This window comes from Castor canadensis, chromosome 8, assembly GCF_047511655.1.
Source record: "Castor canadensis chromosome 8, mCasCan1.hap1v2, whole genome shotgun sequence".
In the NCBI taxonomy this organism is placed as follows: Eukaryota; Metazoa; Chordata; class Mammalia; order Rodentia; family Castoridae; genus Castor; species Castor canadensis.
The window spans coordinates 8314549-8334501 of NC_133393.1; positions in this window are offsets into that span (position 1 = coordinate 8314549).

Consider the following 19953-nt stretch of genomic DNA (forward strand, 5'->3'; position numbering starts at 1 on the left):
CTCAGGATGATGTTCTCCAGTTCCATCCATTCACTTATGAATGATAAGATTTCATTCTTCTTCATGGCTGCATAAAATTCCATTGTGTATAAATACATTTCCTTAATTCATTAGTCAGTAGTTGGGTATCTTGGCTGTTTCCATAACTTGGCTATTGTGAGTAGTGTTGTAATAAACATGGATGTGCAGGTGCCTCTGGAGTAACCTGTGTTGCATTCTTTTGGGTGTATCCCCAAAAGTGGTGTTGCTGGATCATATGACAGGTCTATGTTTAGATTTTTAAGAAGCTTCCAAATTTTTTTCCAGAGTGGTTGCACTGGTTACATTCTCACCAGCAGTGTACAAGGGTTCCTTTTTCCCTATATCCTCACCAACACCTGTTGTTGGTGGTTTTTCTAATGATGGTTATTCTAACAGGGGTGAGGTGGAATCTTAGTGTGGTTTTGATTTGCATTTCCTTTATGGCTAGAGATGGTGAGCATTTTTTCATGTGTTTTTTGGCCATTTGAATTTCTTCTTTTGAGAAAGTTCTGTTTAGTTCACTTGCCCATTTCTTTATTGGTTCATTAATATTGGGAGAGTTTAGTTTTTTGAGCTCCCTGTATATTCTGGTTATCAGTCCTTTGTCTGATATGTAGCTGGCAAATGTTTTATCCCACTCTGTGGGTGGTCTTTTCAGTTTAGAGACCATTTCTTTTGTTGAGCAGAAGCTTTTTAATTTTATGAGGTCCCATTTGTCTATACTTTCTCTTAGTTACTGAACTGCTGGGGTTCTATTGAGGAAGTCCTCGCCTATACCTATTAATTCCAAAGTGTTTCCTACTCTTTCCTGTACCAACTTTAGAGTTTGGAGTCTAATATTAAGGTCCTTGATCCATTTTGAGTTAATATTGGTACAGGGTGATAAACATAGATCTAATTTCAGTTCTTTGCAGACTGCTAACCAGTTTTTCCAGCAGTTTTTGTTGAAGAGGCTGTCTTTTCTCCATTATATATTTTTAGCGCCTTTGCCAAAGATAAGTTGGTTATGGTTGTGTGGCTTCATATCTGGGTCCTCTATTCTGTTCCACTGGTCATGTCTGTTTTTGTGCCAGTACCATGCTGTTTTTATTGCTATTGCTTTGTAATATAGTTTGATGACAGGTATTGTGATACCTCCAGCATTGTTCTTTTTACTGAGTATTGTCTTGGCTATTTGTGTTTCCAAATGAATTTAATGGTAGATTTTTCAATCTCTGTAATGAATGTCATTGGGATTTTGATGGGAATTGCATTAAACATGTAGATTGCTTTTGGTAGTATAGCCATTTTTACTATCATAGCTTATCTTTTACAAAACAGTAATATATTACACAGAGTGTATGAGCCCCATCTGCCAACAATTTGTAAGGTACTGTCTTTGTCTCCTTTACTATTTTGAATTTCCCCTCTGTTTCTCAGTTCTACTTGTTTTTTTTTTAAACAAAAAAAGTGTAATTGTTTGGCACAACTTGTCAGAATCTACAGTAGGGGTCACTGTAAGACTATGAATTGGTGACCCTTGAGCAAGGTACACTATACTCTTCCTAAGCATGTGTTGCCTCATTTTTCACAATTTTAAAACTAAGAAAGTAAAAATGAATTTTAAGAAATATCTCGTAAGGTTTTCAGAAGGGTATGTTAAAACATTCAAGGAAGTTTTCATGATGTCCTTACTACTATTGAGCAATGCATTTAGAAAATAAGGTTTCTGGCAGGCCTTCTGATACTTTCAGAAATATATGAATGATTGAAATTTATAATTACGACAATCATTTGGTCTCATTTTTAAATATTCGTTTCAATTCATTAAATATGCCAGATTAGTAGCCAGGCAGCAGTGGCTCACACCTGTAATCCTGGCTACTTGGGAGCTGAGAAGGACTGCAGTTCAATGCCAGCCCAAGCAATTAGTTCACAAGACTCCACCTGAACAGACAAAAGCTGGGCATAGTGTCTTACACCTGTTATTCCAGCTGTGGCAAGAAACCTAAAATAGTAGGATCATGGCACAGACCAGCCTGGGCAAAAAAGCAGGACTCCATCTCCAAAATTAAAAGAGCAAAAAAGCCTGGAGTCATGGCTCAAGTGGTAGGTCACCTGCTGTGCAAACATGAAATCCTGAGTTCAAACCCCAGTACCACCAAAAAAAAAAAAAAAAAACCCAAAAATCAAAACCAAAAATAATCCCCTAAGAGAAAGATTAGTATTGTATAATTCCATTTTTGCTAATCTAGAAAAAAGCCCTTGTGAGTCTCCATTTCTTCATCTGTAAAATGGTGGTAAGAGAAATTATGGTTAGAGAAAATTGTGAACATGGATGTAAGTATGGGAAGCATGTTATATTCTGACAGAATAAGGAAACTTAAGTCCTTTGCACAGCTAGTCTTGGACCCCTCTGGGTAATTTTCTTAAATTTTTCTCCCAACTCTATTACCAACACTACAATCTGGAGTCTCTTTTTACTTTGCCCGAATGTTTTTAAAGACTCTTTCTGAAGGTCTGGAGAGAGAGACAACATGTGTGTGTGTGTGTGTGAAGTAAATTGGTTCACATGGGAAATGCAAACCCAGGGCTCAGTAGTGATGGGCTGGGCATTGGTAGGTCAAGAAAACAAGAAAGGAGATAGCTACTAGAGATGCGGGCTGTAGAGCAAGAGGGTTCTGTTGCAGTAAGTTTTCATGTTCTCACCCTGTGGTCCTGTTCCCTGCTCAGATTCTCTTAATGTCTTAAGTGCTAGCATTATGTCCCATTGGTATTCCTATTCGTGTGGTTTTGTATTCCTTACCCAGAGTTGATACAACTATTCTGTTTTCCACTTCTTATGTTCACCATCACTTCTTCTGCTGTTCTATAACTTGATGCTTTGCTCTTATGTTTCATCAGACTGGGGATATTTTATAAGTACTGTCACCACCCGCCAGCTCCCTACTAGACAAATGTTATAGATCTGACCTGAAATACCCTGATCCTAGTTTTCTTTATTGAATCTGTGATTTGCAGTTGACTATACAAATAGTGCTAATATCATTACCATTATAACGTAACTTTATGCTAATATATGTTATTAGTAATGTAAGTATCACCTAAAGTATCACATTATCATGACTCTCAAAGTGTGGCCTGCTGACAAGAGAGCAGAATTAGCATCATCTGAGAGCTTTAGATCAGAAGAGACTCTGGGGATTGGACCCGGTGCTCTGGTTATATAGTTCCCGCAGGGGAACTACTGGTCCAGGAGAGCCACTGGTCTAAGAGAACCCCTGGATGGAGAACCACTGGCCTAGGCTATGTACTGAAGAGGCAGTCACCTGATAGCAGGAGTTAAAAGGTGTACCTGGGGCTTTGGTTGCCTTCCCTTCTTGAACCTAGTTAAAATAGTTCCCTTCTTTTGTCTAACGGTTTGCCTCTACCCGGCAAGAAATGGTAGGTTATAGCATCATGCCCCACTTATATTTCTATTTATTCAGTTTTTGCTTATTTACCATTATTGATATAACTGTTTTATTTTCTATTACTTGTATAGTCCTTCCAATAAGTTAAGAAATTAAGTTCTAAGAGTAACTTGCAATCTTTTTATAAATTTGTTTATCATTTCCTTTAAATACTTTTGAAACTACTTTCAAGAAAAATCATTTGAAAAAGTGAAAAAACAAAATAGTCATACATCTTTTATTTCAGTAAAAACCTATCATTGACTCTTTAAGCTCAATATCTTAAAATGTAGAAACATAATTCATGAGATATTATTTAATAATAACTACATTTATTTGAATTTATGTTAAATTCTATATGAAGACTCTAGGTAATTATATTTGCTCTCCAATTCAGAGCACTACTAGTTATAGAACCACTGGTATAATTTCTGTGAAATATTCCCAGGTAGCTATAATTAAAGAATGTAGCTAAGTTTACTGTTTTATTTACACTTAAGATCAAGATCATGTCTTCGTATAAATCATTTCCACGCACCCAAACCTGAAGGCAACATTTCCTTTTGATTGAATGCCTGTTTTAAATTGGGTCCTTATACAATCTAGGAAGAATTAAAATTTTTTAATATGTTCAAACAAGGCTAAAGCATCTAGCCACATCAACGAAAGTGGAAAAAAGTCAGGATATGGATAGTAACCCTTATGAAAACCTTGAAGAAAAATAGTGATTTATATTATCTTTCTTCAGATGTCCCTATTGTATGACCCCATTTTTTAGGAAAAAAAAATTTCAAAAAATTTTCCCCTCTCAACATACAATTTAAAATAGAGAGGTGTTTCTATTAAACTCAAATTTAAATGAAAAAGTCATTATTGCTTTATAAAAATGAGAGTCATTTTTATAAATGATATAAGGGCACTTTGCTTGGATTTCAACACAAAGATAAGCTGTAAAATTTATTAATAATATATTATTATCATGATATTAAAAGGAAGTTATATAGACATGCTTTTGAGCTTGATGAGAACATCATAGTTGGATTTTGTAGGAACTGAGGCTGAAGGAAGATAAAGGATGACATGGGTGAAAGAGTAAGTCTAATGTTGAAAGAATTATGTAAAGTTTATCAGTCACCTCATCAGTATCTTTAGCCCTTTCTAGTTTCTAAAAGTGAGGAAGAAACCCTCATATATAAGAAAGAAAAAGCAGGGAAAAGGGTAGACAAATGAGTCCCAAAATTCAACTCCAGAAATATTTTCTACAGCTCTTTTATTCAAGTGGAATTGTGAGACCCACGCAGAAGCAATCCTTCCTTACTAGTATAAGTTCCCCTGGCTTTTCTTTGTAAACTGGCTGTCAACCTAACTCTACACAAGGTGCAAATCCAGCACCACTGTCAATTTCCATCAGGGTTATGTAACTCACCTTCATCACTCAACCAAGTGCAAAGGAAAGTAAAGACTGTTAATAAGGTGACTATACTGCACAGTTTGCCTGGTCAATCTCAAATTGCAACTATTGTCCCTGCATAAGTCACAACAGCTCTTTTCCATTCTCAAAAGATTATTACATGACCTTTTTCTCATCATAGTTTTACTTAAAATTCTAAGTTGTCCAGTTTTTTAAGGACTAAATTTGTCTGACTCAAACAAGCTTATTTAGGCAGGTTTTTTTCCTGTACTCAGCCCATGTACAAAAGAATTTTATCTGCAGGACAGTATGTCTACATCTATGGCATTTTACTTACACCAAGTAGAAAGCCATTCCCCATGTGATAAATAAAAAAGCAGGCCCTAGCAAGAAAGATAGCCCACTGCTTGAAAGTGCATGGTCAAATTATAAAGAAAATAGTTTGAGGCTAGATGGAACAGGGGAGAGGCAGACGCATTTTTAGACATGTCACAACATTTACAGTGATTTTGGGTGAAAAGAGCAGTAAATTCCAACAGACTAAGAACATTTGCAGCACAGCCGGCCTGGGGGAAAAAAATCTGTCTTTCACCAACATCCTGGAAACTTTTGTTGTAAAAGACCTCTTAAAATGTGACGATACTGCATATTTTCTTTAGAATTTTGCATTGTTAGTTTAGCATTTTCAAATGGAGTGTTTAAGAACAGGTTTATAGAGGTGTCATCAGTAACCGCCAGCAGCATCACTACTGGACTGATTTCAGCCTACCACTTAAATGGATGACCATCTAAGGTGAGGAGAGTTGAAGGAGCCCCATGTTTTCATATTTTACCTTCCTTTTCCTAACTTTCTGAATGCTCTTGTTGACAGATATGTGTTCTACCTCTAGTTATTTCTACTACATAATACTTCTTCCATGTTAGTTAACGCTCCCTAAAATAGCCTTCACTTTGATTCTCTGTTTCAAAGCTCTGTTCACACTCACCTTCAGGCACGGCTACCATGTCTTCATTTTGATGGAGAGCTTTCAATATAACCATGCCAGAGATGTGCAGAAAACCAGGCTGGACCCATTCAAAAGGATACAGAAAGTGTCACTTACTGGAATGTTGTACACTGGTTTTTTTTAAGTTCTGGGAATCAAATTCAGGGCCTTGTACTTGGTAGGCAAAGGCTCTACTGAGCTATTCCCAGGCCCCTTTTGCCCTCATTTTAAAGCTCTGGTACATGTGTGTTTATGTGTGCATGCATACACCACAAATTTGAGAGCCAGGAAGGTGACTACACCACACATACTTACATCTTAGCTCTGTCCATGTTTTGGGGGTTATTCTTGCCAGTGTCATCTACTGTGATTTTCATCCATCAATAAGTTTTTTGTTTTCCTACTTATTTTTTTAAATCTCAGAGTCAAAGATGGCAACACAGCAACACATTCCAATGATGACAAGGAAGAATGATCCGTTTTCTATGTTCCCAACTGTCTACTTATTTATTATCTATTTATTTACTTGTTTATTTATCTTTGGCATGCTGGGGTTTGAACTCAGAGCTTCTGCTTGCTATGCAGGTGCTCTACCACTTGAACCCAGCCTCTAGCACTTTTTGCTGTGGTTATTTTGGAGACAGGGGTCCTTCTTTGTGCCTAGGCCAGGGTAGATCATGGACCTCCTATTTTAAGTTCCCTGCTGTGGCTGGGATAACAGATGCATACCACTGCACTTACTTTTTTCTTTCAAGATGAGGTTTCACAACCTATTTGCCCAGGCTGGCCTGGAATCACAATCCTCCCAATCTTAGCCTCCTGCATAGCTGGAATCACAGGTAGGGTCCACAGTGCCCAGCTATTGGTTGAGATGGGGCATTGAGAACATTTTGCCCAGGCTGAGCAGGAACTACGATCCTCCCAATCTCAGCCTCTAAGTAGTTGGCATTACAGCCATGAACCACAGGTACCCAGCTTCCTACTGCCCACATTTTTGGCTAACATTGATGTTCTCTCAGTTACAAGCTGAACAATTGTCTACCTCCAGCTTTATGGTACTTGGTGAGGGCTGGAATGATCAGTGTTCCCAGACGAATTGCCCTCCCCTTTAGGTGTTTTGTGCATAAAACCCAGAGTGTTTACAAAACATTTTATTTTCTTCATGTGCTATCACTTAAGAAAATTGACAAGCTTTTCTTCAACTAACTCATTAGAAGTTATATTTATGATGGTTTCAAAAGCATAGCCTTTGGTGAAGAAATCTGAGGATATGGAGTCTTAAACTCGTACATGTATGACTCCATGTAAAAATAGTCAGTTTTCTCTTGATATCTATTGAATATTCTTCTTATTCTCAGGTACTATATTTAAAGCATCCCCACTAGTGGCAAACTTTCATTCTTATATTCTTATGGTCACCTATCAATTAGCCAATAAAAATCCCTTATTGTATCATTATTTCAAAAATATTCATATATATTTGCTCACTTTATGCTTCCAAAGAGATTTTCCTGAAATGGCTCAGAAAAGTGGCCATGCACTATATTCCCTAATATAAGGAAGATGGGTCTCAGACCCTGAAGAGCACAGTCTTTCCCCAACTACGGAGTCTTGTTATACCAGTGTCTTTTGGACCTTTGCACAGGGCAAAGCAACATGACCCCATCAACCTTTCAGTCAGCGTTGACTCTCACTAAATAAATATTAACTCAATAAATTCACTTTGGATACTTCAATAAAAAGAGGAAAGAAAGAGCAGAATTATGACCTCTCTCCCCAGCAACTTTCTTGTCCAAGGAATAAAGAGTTTGTTCAGTGGACTTTGTGTGAGACGGTCTTTGCTGCCTAATGCAAGCTGGAGCAGGGATAGAATTCAGGAGGGGAATAATAGAATCTTGACTGGGATGGAATTTTTTCACTTCTTCCCAGAGAGAACATCATCCCAGGAGAGAAAGGGCATAATCAGATGGAGTGCTTTGAACACACCAACAGCTTAATGAATGTAAACTTACATAATGTCACCCATGGGAGAGAGCACGGAGGTCACCTGCTTTTTATCCTTACCGTGCCTCAGGACTGTTCTGAAACCTTTTCTTAAAACTGGGCAGACACTGAATTCTAAGTCCAAAGCTGGGAGGAGTAAAATATAATCACTGAATTCACAGTTTCATTAAACTCATCCCTTTTGCTCAAATCTAAAATTAAAAGAAGAATGAGGTCATTTGACAACATATAAATGTCGAGGCTTTATTTCCTTGAAGAAGAACAAAATAGGAATATGTTTTCTGGAAGACAAAAAAGAGGACACAGGCCTGAGTTGATCTAGTACTTACATTTTGAGAGGTTTTACTGAGACTTTGAGATAAAAGAATTTCATAGCTTCCATCTGTAGTATTTACGGCTCCATAATGCAATAATAATTCTGTGTGTTTTAATTGAATCCTTGCTACTGCATTTTTAGCATGTTTTCTTTCCTTCATAAGGAATGATCACATTAGTACCATTCATTCGTTAAACACAAGAATTTCCACCAAGTGTCCCCTTTTATGTTGTAGAACTATACTTTTTTACAGTTTATCTTTTCTCAATATCAAGTCACAGAATAAATGTCAAATGGTCTTTTATTTTCAGCAGTCTATTTTAATTAATTCAGAATAGAATTTCCCTTGGCATTCGAATCCCTGGTTACAACTCCAGAGATTCAGTCTGACCTGTTGGAGGCCAGGAGCTTAGGTTTATAGAAGCAAAGTTATGCAGGTAAAGGACAGAAGATTTAATCCTGGTTTCTACCACTGTTTATGTCACAAAGCGGTACTATCTTTAAATGCTTTTAAAATTTTTAATGATGTAAATGTATTATCCCATCAAAATTAAATAACAATAGTGCAATATGTAGCTTTAAGATGTCCAAATCACAACAAGATTCTAAAGTTTAGAAGGAAAACAGAAGCAAACCAGCAATACATTTCAGAGCTCTTTCCAATATAAATGACTGTCTCTCTGAATATTTCGTTCCTCTCAGTCATGTAGGACATTTATGTAATTTCTGCAATGTTACAATAGAATTACTTCTCTGAGAAATCTCACCCTGTGAGAATGCACTGGAATAATTGAGCTGGCAGATGGTCTTAATATAAGAAATATACTGATACAACAGCCACTTACTCTCCTGACCGACGAAGCTGATAAAAGATGGAGCAGAACAGAGAATATATGAGGGGAAAACATCGGAATGTTTTAGACACATGCTGGGGGAGTGGGAGCCAAAATAACAAGGCCCACCTCTTTCACTTTGATTAACTTTGTCCGCTGGTGGCATTATTTTATTCTCACCTCACCATTCAAGCTTTTATTTCTCCAGGTTTAGTCACTCTCCATTCCCATAGATGTGAAGTGCCATCACCCACCCGCTCGTTTGTAGTGTGCACAAAGCACATGTAAGCCTGGTCTTCACAAGTTTATGTTACTGTGGCTTCTCGCTCATCTGTAAACTCCACTTCATCAGAACTTTTCCTTGTTTCTTTCCTTGTTCTTTTTCATGGAGTTCCTTCAGTACCTGGCACATAGCAGATGTCTGATAAACGTGTTAAATACACTAGCGGCATTTATTAGTGTCAATCCTCCATTATGACTTTTGTGACTTTGACTTATGGTCTCACTTAGTTACGTCAGCTAAGTAACTTGCTTCCTACCAGTTAACTTTGTTTACTATATTAACCGTGTCATATGAAGCTGACATGCCAAACCCACCAAGCCTTAGGTAACTTAATACTTATTCTCCTATGCAAAAATCATTGCTTTCAGCAAATGCTTCTATTTTTGAATGGAATAGTAAGAAACTATAGGTTTTGAAGTTGAAAATATTTGGATTTAAATTCAAGCTCCCAGACTAATTGTGTGATCACAAATAAGTTACCTAACTTCACTGAGGCTCAGTTTCCTTACTTGTGGTAATGTCCAGCTTTCAAACTGTCTTAGCATTGTATAAATATTAGGAGTCAGCATAGTGTCTAGAGCATAGGGCATCTCACTCATAGCTGTCACTGTTCTTGGATTCTACATCGTGTGCAGCCCTCCAAACCTGCTCTGTTCTCTTTTCTTCTCTTGTCTTGTCTTCTCTTCTTTTTTCCTCTCTTCTCTCTTTTCTCTTTCTCTTTTCTTCTCTCTCTCACTCTGTTCTCTCCTCTCCCCTTCTTTCCTTCCTTCTTCCCTTCCTCCCTTCCTTCTCTTTCTTCTTTTTGACTACAACTTGCACTGTAGCCCAGGCTGACTGCAAACTCTTGATCCTCCTGCCTCAGTCTCTCAAGTGCTGAAAACAACAAACATGCACCACCACACCCAGCCCAAACCTGTTCTTCTAATGAGAAGTATTAGGAGTTTTATACCAGGTATTTTTTATTTAAAAATTTAAAAATGCATAAAAATAAATCCCAGCTAGATTCAAATGAGATGAAACATTCAGTTCATATACACTAATCAGAACAGTAGAAGTTAATAATAAATGGTAAAACTCATGGTTTAAATTGCCATGATTCTTTTGGGACAGTTTTGTATCATTTAGCTAGTCCTGAAGGTCATAAGCACAAGAAACTTGGGGTCTGCTGAGGAATGGTGAAGCTGCACAGAAAGGTGAGAATCTGGCTGGCTTTTCCATTTCGCATTTGCACAGTCTCGGAATGTCAGCACTTCAATATCCACAGGTCACAGTGATGCCACATGGGACATGAGAAGTGATTTTGATTGCTAATGCCAGAATGAAATTTTAACATTTTTTTCTCATTCTAGAGATTGAACTCAGGACCTCACATGTGCTAAGCACTGGTGCTATCAGTGAGCCTCACTGCCAGCCCCAGAAAGATATCTGAAGTTCTTTCATTATAATTCTTATAACAAAATATTTGACTTTTTTGTTCAATTTTAAGAAAGATTACTTAATGGCAACTATGTATAGATTGAGAGGAATGGCAGGTAGGAAACTGGTCTATATCGTCATGTGGTTTATAGTCTGGTAAGAGTAGGGCAGATTTATAATTAGCCATATTTAATAAAACAGTACAGTTACATAATTTTCAAATGCAGTTTAGATTCCCATTCAATTTGACATATATGTTTTAGAAAGAAGTACATCATTTTAATTTGGTAAAAATAAAGCATTTACTGTCTGAATGGTGGGGTCAGCAAATTGCAGTATTATATGTAGATTTGCAATCCACAGTATTCTTACTTTTTAAATTTGTGCTTGCACATGCATGCATGTGTGTGCACGTGTGTGCATGTGAGTGCATGATGCATGTGTGTGTGTGTGTTGGCCTGGAATTATTTTGATTTTTTTTCTAAATTCTTTTGATATTGATGAATCATTTTCTTCCAGAGTCAGTGGGAGAGATCAGCACACAACTATTATTGGAATCTGCAAATGATTTTGTAAGTTGAAGGAGATAAACTGTCACACATCAAGGATTCACTTAGATCATCTGTGGTAGTAGCAGTAGTTTTGATAGCAGTGAAAGTAGTACTAATGCACAGAGGTCTTTTTATTTGCTTTTGGTGGTACTGGGGATTGAATGCATGGTCTGATGCTGACTAGACAGGTGATCTGTCATTTGTGCCATGCCCCAGCCCTTTTATGCTTTAGTTATTTTGGGGACAGGGTCTCTTATGTTTTGCCAAGGCTGGCCTGGACTGAGAAATTTCTATTTATGCTTCCTGCTAGCTGCTATGACAAAGTGTGCCACTACACTCAGCTATTGGTTGAGATAGGGTGTCACTACTTTTTTTTTTTTTGCCTGGGCTGACCTCAAACTGCAGTCCTGCTAATCTTGCTTCCCAAATAGCTGGGATTGTAACCAGCACATAATACTGCATTTGTTATAGTGATAAGCGAAGCCCTCATGATCCTTCCTTTAAGTTGAGGTTCATTATATGCATTTCTATTTTATTGGTTAGATAATTGAGACTTAAGGAAAGTGTGTAATATTCCAAGACTGCAGTGGGATGAAGTGCTTACCAATGTTCTTGAGGCTCCTCAACCACAGATCTGCTCTCTGCATAACACAGAATACTAGTCAGCCCTCTTTTCTGCAAAGAACACCTGAGATAATCAACTTATAAGGAGAAAGGTTTATTTTGACTTTCAAGTTTAGGGTTTTCCATTCATGGCTGTTGGCTGTTGCTTCTGGGCCTTTGGCAAGGTAACACATGAAGGTTGGAAGTACTTTATAGAGTAAGTTGCTCATCTCCTGATTATTGACAAGCAAAGAAAAAAGGAGAAAGAGACCAGTTTCCCACAATTCTCTTTGAGGACACTACCTTAATAACCTAAAAGAACCTCCATTAGACTCCATCTCTTAAACTTTTTGACAAATTCTAATAGTGCCAAACTGAGGACCAAGCCATCAATACATATACCTTGGGAAGTATCCAAACTATTGCACAAAGTCCTTCTTTTGGTCAGACTGTTGATGTCTGTAGGCAACTTGTCAATTTGATTCTGAAAGCAGCTTGAAGTAATATAATTGCTCCAATTACTATGTAAGAAAATCAGGGTTCAGAAACTTTCATAAATAGTCCAATGTGCCAGAATTGAACATAGGCACATTATCTTGGGACCTAAGGTCTTTTTCATTCAACTAAACTGCAATCTTGGGAAAAAAGCTAAAAGCTGTGATTGACTGTCAGCAAATGAGCTTCCAATCCTTCAGTGTTCATCAATCCTTCCTTCTCACTTGTACACACACATAACCTAAGCTCAGAAGAAGCAGAAGGAAGCTCATCTTTGCTTTAGTATTTGAAGACCTGCTGCTTCATCTTATAGGTCCCATAAGAATGCATTCTGGCTGGATGCTGGTGGTTCATGCCTGTAATCCTAGCTATGTGGGATACTAGATAAGGATGATTGCATTTCAAGGCCAACCCTGGACAGAGAGCTCAGGAGACCCCATTTCAACCAATAGCTGGGCACTGTGGTGCACATATGTCATCCCTCCTGCGCATGAAGCTGGATCTGGAAGATTGAGGTTCCCGGTTATCCAGGGCAAAAAAGTTCAAGAGATTCCATGTCAATGGGAGAAAATACCGGATGTGGTAGCACATGCCTGTCATCTCAGTGACAACAGAAAGCACAAAATAAGAGAACTGAGGTCCAGGTTGGCTTAGGCAAAAAGCAAGACCTTCTCTCCAAAATACCCAAAGCAAAAAAGGGCTAGAAGTGTAGCTCAGGTAGCAGAGCACGTGCCTAGCAAGTGAAAAGCCCTGAGTTCAAACCCAGGACCACTAAAAAGAATCACATTCTATCTCCACTCTGCTCTCTAACCTTTAGCTGAAGTGTTCAAGTCTCTTTTCATAAGAATTAAATACTTTTCCTTATACTGGTAGCTTTTCTCCTTTTACCTGTTTCCCCATTTTCCTGTTTCCACACAAACATTTGAACTGATATTTTAAAAATCTACTGATTTGCTACCTCTACTTTTATTATAAATCAAGTAGTTTTAAAGAATTATTTCTCTTAACATTTTATCATTAAAAAGAAAAAAATGGTCATTATTATTGGCCATATCATAATATTTCAGGCAATTTTTTCCAAAAAGTTTGTTTAAAATATTTTGACACAGGATTGTACATTAATCTATAGCAAGAGAAGTGTGGGGGTTTGCTTCTTTGTTTTTTTTTTGAGACAGATTCTTGCTATATAGCCTAGACTGAAGATCTTCTGCCTCTTGAGTGTGGGGTTAGAGGTGTGCACCACTACACCACACCTGGCACTGCAGTGGAGTTGTTGAGCAAAGAAAACAGGATATTTATTCATATGAGCTACATCTTTACTCAAATATTTTTTAAACTGTGGAATTCACAGAACACATCCTTAAAAAGTTATGGTTCACACCTCTTAGTGAATAGCAGATGTTGACAATGAATTTTAATCTCTCTATTTTATGTTTATTATAGATATATTTTAATCACAATGGAAAATGAAAGTTAATACATTGTGAGATCTTAAACAAGAGCTTTAACTGCAGGTTCTATTTCTAGAATCTAAAGAAAAGTAGATGAATGCAGAAGCTTTTCATTGTGACAACAGTGCCACCCAGCGTTCTTCTAGGACTATAAAATAAACTAAATATTGTTTTTCATTTTCGTCTCCAAATCCTAAATCTCTATTCATACATTGGTTAAAATTAGACAATTTAAGCATCAGTGAAACTGAATAAATTTGAACACTTGTTCAAAAAGCAAAACTAAGTAACTGTAATTCCTATAAGCATTTCAGTATAGAAAAACATTTGTTTCTCACTTACCTTAATGAAATATAGAGATAATTAGTTGGAAGTAGAAAAATATAATTCCATCTCTGTCATTACTTATTAAATATATGAAACATAAAATTAATCTACTATGTCAAAACTTTATCTTTACTAATTAGAGCTTAATTAGATATCTCCATGAATTAGTAAAACATCTAATATACAATTTTAAAAATATAGATTCTTATATACAGTTAACAAATTACAAAGTATGATGTCAAAGAACACTTAATAAATGTCCCACAATAGAGGAAGTCTTATGAATGCAGATAAAGGCATTTAAAATGACTAAGATTTGTTTCATTATTGGAGTTAAACTCATATAGGCTCTTATTTTTACAAATATGTCAAAGTATTACAACTCTGTACTTCATTATAATTTTGTCCAATTTATCAAATATGTAGATTAAGATAAAAATAGATACTACCTGGATTTAAGTCAGCCTTTGAATCCATCTTCTATTATTTAATCTTGCTAAAACAATTTTAAATGAGCAATTTTATGAACTGTATTTAACTAGTAAATACATTCCTACAATATTAGCACTCAAAGTCTAACACAGTTAGCATTTGTTCAAATTTAGCTACTTTACTATGAAAAAGAATCTGAAACACATTTAATCTGAGGTACAGGGACCATATTCATGAGGATATTTGTAGCAAATGTTGCTAATTAATTAACCCAATGTATGACCAACCCTATTCCCACTTGCTCACCTTCCTTACAGAAGTATGGCAGGTCTCTGTCAGGTGTGCCTCTTGGAAAACTTTAGCTTCTTAATAAAGGACCAAATGATAATTACTTGCTCTATATTTCCTTTTTCTCCTAATTTTAGCTCAAAAATACAGTTTGATGATGCCCATAACTTTAGCGCCATTTTATACCTATTGTAGGAAGACCAATATACTTTTGGAAATGCTGGCCCAGGTATAATTGAATTAGTGAATTAAACTCAGCAGCCACCTATTCCAGATTTCCTGTTAGGTGAACAAAGAACAAAACCAGCATTGCGAGTTGTTATTTATTGAGCTGTGCAATACTTTCATCTGAGAATCAGTCTAGAAATGAAAGTGCAGTTTACAATAATTAAACCTGTAAGCACTGTGCTATGCATAATTCCAGTTATGCAGAACTGCCAAGACAGAAGGCACAAGAACACCAGGAATTAGTTATTAACAAACACCTGAATGACCATTTTGTAGTAGATCACAGTCTATGGTTATGTTACAACTGACAAAGGACATAGCTTTTGCCTAAATAGAACTCACAGTCATATGGAAGAATAACTAGCTGACATGACAAAACATCTGTTGTATTTCAAATGGGAGTATAAGCAATACTTGTTTAAAGGAGTACTTGTAAACATGGAGGAGCTAGATGGAGAGAAGGAGTAAAGGCATTCCAGGTGGAGAAAACTAGCAGGAAAAATCTGAAAGCAAATGTATTAGGTTTTTTTGTGGTTGATTGTTTTTTACTGGCTGTTTTTACTGGCTGTGAAGTAATCAATAAGGACCTAGCCTCAAATAAATGAGTCAGACTCTTTCTCTTAGCCTTATAGACTGTATAGGAAGGTTATTTGATTCTTTTTATCTGGGCATGTGATGAGTAATAGAAAGACAATGAAATGAGTGAAGGGCGAGATGGCACTGGTAAGTTGAATAAAATGATTATCTGAACCCACTGGGCAACAACCAAGCAATCATTCAGAACTAAATACTTGGAAAATTATAATCAATTCTAGTTTGAAATGGCAAATAAAATCATTAGGCCTGAAACCATAAATTATATACAAAAGCCAGACTGTTACCAAGTGGCAGTCACTAGCACATGGATGAGGAGGCAGGAAGGGCTGTTCTTCAAGGGCTTACTCTGTATGAGGAACTGTAAAGACAATGATATCATAGAAAGAACACTCCTCACTTTACCATGAATGCACTGCATCATGCACACACCCGTGAATACTGATGATAGACAAAAACTAAGCAACACATGTTTATGGTACCGCAGTGCAAGGCATAATCAGAAATTTAATACTCTCATGAGCACAGGAAGTTCTAACAGTTGGGAGAGGAAAGAAAAGAACTCTTACTGCAATTTGTTTTGAGCATCTGTAGTTCTCATTATCCCCAGAAGGGGCTAAAAGGACCCTTTTCCTCATTTTTTTATGTTCTATTAACTATAATTCTTATCCACATACTATTTTGTTGCCCTGATTTAATTCTTATACATTTTACAAATGTATCAAATTACCAAAAGTTTCTTCATAAAGATGTACAATAAAAATGAATGTATAGACACCTTTGTAAGTAAATTTCATCATATATTTGAGAAAAAATGAAGTTTCACTTCTATAACCCTAAATATTCTATGATTTTCACTTACCTTTCCCAGTTTCATTGCATGTGTACTTCAGCATCTTTTACTAATTCAATATTAATATAATTCTTGTTTTAAATTACATTATTCTTAGTTTTGTTTACAACATTACTTGTTCTATATTTGCTGCATCCTAAAGATGTATGTGTGTGTACATGAGTGTCAAGATAAGCATGGTAATCTTCTACCCATGGAGACTGAAACTAGACAATTCAATAAATATAAAGGGAAATTATATATGAGAGAGAGAGAAAGATGTTGAAGGCAAATGTAGACTTAGAAGGTCAAGGCAGATAAGAACATAAGGAAGCAAATGAATGTACAGTTAATTCTATAATTCATAAAACTTCTCATTTTATTTGAACATGGCTTACATATAAACCAAGCCCCTAAAAGTAATATGACATGATCTTAAAAGAGGTACTGGGTTGTTTTGTTTCTTTTTTTTGAGCGGGGGAGAACCAGAGAGTGGAAGAAGAGGAAAGGAGAGTGTGATGGAGACTGAATATTATGGAAGTATATTTTATATAAAGGTGTGAAAACAGTGTAATGAAACCCACCAAAAGCTGTTTTATAAAAGGGTGAGGAGGGAGGGTGGTTTGGAAAGAATAAAATAGCTGGGTGAATTTGACCAATGTACATTATATACATTTTGTAAATATCACAATGAAACACCCTTATGCAATTAATTTACACTAATAAAAATTGCAAACATGTATACACTAGATCTCAATGAGCTTTACATTTACTATAGCTGGATTGGCCTGATTGCTTTTTCTTACTTAGACACAGCAGAACACTGGTCTCTGTGTGCAAGTGTGGAGCGGAGAAACTCCTCTCACTGCCTGCCCATAGGGCAGATCATCTTCCCACTCCAGGAGCTGTATGCTCAGCTTTTTCTCCTCGGTTTCCACCCAGAAATACTGTACCACAGACACCAGCCTGTTCTTGACTCTCACTAAAAAACTTACGCAGTTGAAAGAAATGGGATCATTCCAAGGTATGATCTCAGTCTCCTGTGTTGCCTCCACACCCCTGGTTCTACGATAGCCATGCCATTCTTGAAGAGAGCATTCATCAGTGACATAAATGCTGACTGTGATGAGGGTGAGAGAGGACTGGGCCACTCCTTTCCTCTTCTCTTTTCATCAGTCTTCTCTGATTTAGATACATCTTTAAAGGTTTTAATCTTTAAACATAGAAGATGTTGATGTCATGAGTTAGAAGGATGGAAAAGTATTAGATTGGACAAATTTTCCTGGCTTAACTTTTAAATAAGTGTTTTGCGATGTGAATGTGGCAAAGTGATAATTCATATTATGTCTTTTAAGTGGATATAAAACAAGGTGAGATTGAGGCTTTGCAATCTCTCTTGTTTTTAATTCTTTAAATAATTATTTTAAGTGTCTTTTTGTACCAGGCATTGTTGGAACTACTGGAGACACGAAACTGAAAACACAGACATGTTTCATGTCTGTTTAACTTATTTTTGAGTATTAGAGACAATGCACAAAATAAATAACTAAAATAGGTGGTGTTTTATACAATAATAAATGCTCTGAAGAAAAACAAAGCATGGAAAAAAGCAGAGAACGTGTGGGGAGTAACAATGTTAAACAGCCATCACTAAGCAGGTAAATTTGAGTAAAGACCTGGCCTTTGTATATCCAGGCAAACAGTGACTAAGGAAGTGAGATAGTTTGATGCCAGAACTATGTGGAGCTCTATGATGTTAAAAGTGTTCGTTTTATAGTAAGGAACACTATGGAGTTTTCTTTAAAAAGACTAAAAATAGGACTACCAAACAATCTAGCAAATCCACGACTGGGTATTTTCCTAAAAGGAGATGAAATTATGATGCTGAAGAGATACTTGCATTGCATTATTTATTGATGCTCTATTCACAATAGCCATTGGTGGAATCACTAAATAGCCATTGGTGGATGAATGGAAAGAGAAAATGTGGTGCATATACACTTGAGTACTATGATATAGCCATAAAAGGGATGAAATCCTGTCATTTATGACAACTTAAATGGAACTGGAGGTGTTTAAATAACTGAAATAAGCTAGGAACATAAAGAAAATTGCCACATAATCTCGCTCATATGTTGAATTTAAAAATGTCGGTCTCATGAAAGTTTAGAGTAGAATAGCGATTATTGCTAGAGATTAGAGAAAGCAAAAAGAAGGGTTTGGAATTTGAGGAGAAGTTGATAAATATATACCAAGTTACAGTTAAGTAGGGGGAATAAATTCTGGTTGTCTATGGCATGATATGGTGAGTATAGAGAACAACAATGAACAGTACATCTCAAGATAGCTACAAGAGAGGCTTTTAAATACATCAATGTAAAGAAATGATAAAAGTTTAAGGTGATGGGTATACTAATTACTCTTTGTGGTTATTATCCAAGATGTACATGAATTAAAACATCATATTCCATCTCATAAGTATGTACAATTATTATGCCAGGCAAAAAGTTAAGAACTGAACAGCAAACAACTGACAAAAGGCTTCCACTTTATAGGGAGAAAAGTATTTGACATTTGTATCGATTGAGAGAAAATGTTGTTGGAAGGTTTTGAGTAGAGGAAAAACCTCATAAAATTGGTTGGTTTGAGAACAGAAGAAAGTGAGTGAAGGGAAGAAGCGGGGAGACGAATAGGAGGCTCTTGTGACGTTCCTGGTGAGAGACGATGCTTTTCTGTCATATGATGTCATATGACTCTTGCCATAATGGCAATCATTGCTAGAATTCCAGATGCATTGAAGATGCAGAGCCAGCGGGATGTACTCTTGGGCTGGATAATGGAAGGTATGACAAAAAAAAATGTTCTTAGCACTGGAAGGATAGAGTTGTTCATTAACTGAAACTAACAGATTAACTGTGAAGACTTTCAGGAAAAAGTCCTCACAATTTAATGAAGGAGTTTAATGAAGGAGTTCTGAGCATATGAAGTGCGACATGCCTGTTGTCAATCTAGGGGGAGATGACTGAGTTAGTAGCTGTACACAGAGCACAGGGATTTCAGGGGAGTTTTTAAAAAAAATAAATTTGGAAATGTATAGATTGTACTTAAAATCACTGTGCTGTAAGAAATCACCAAGGTAGTGAGTAAGTGAAGACAGAGAAAATTCCAAAACCTGATCCCTGCCACCCTCTAAAATTGAGGCCAGAGAAATGAGGAAGCACTAGCAAAAGAATAAACGTTTTCCAGGAGTATTTGTTTCTCCACATCAACTCGGGCTGGAGCAGAAAGGCAACAGTGTTGCTCATTTTCTTAATAAGTGAATATTTGCCCCACAGTAATTTTTGAACCTGATAATAATGTTCAAGGTCCAGTTCAATGAGAGAAAATTAGAGGTGGGTCTAATTTAGAAAATGTTCTAAATTAGAACATTTGTCTCAATTCATCTGAATCA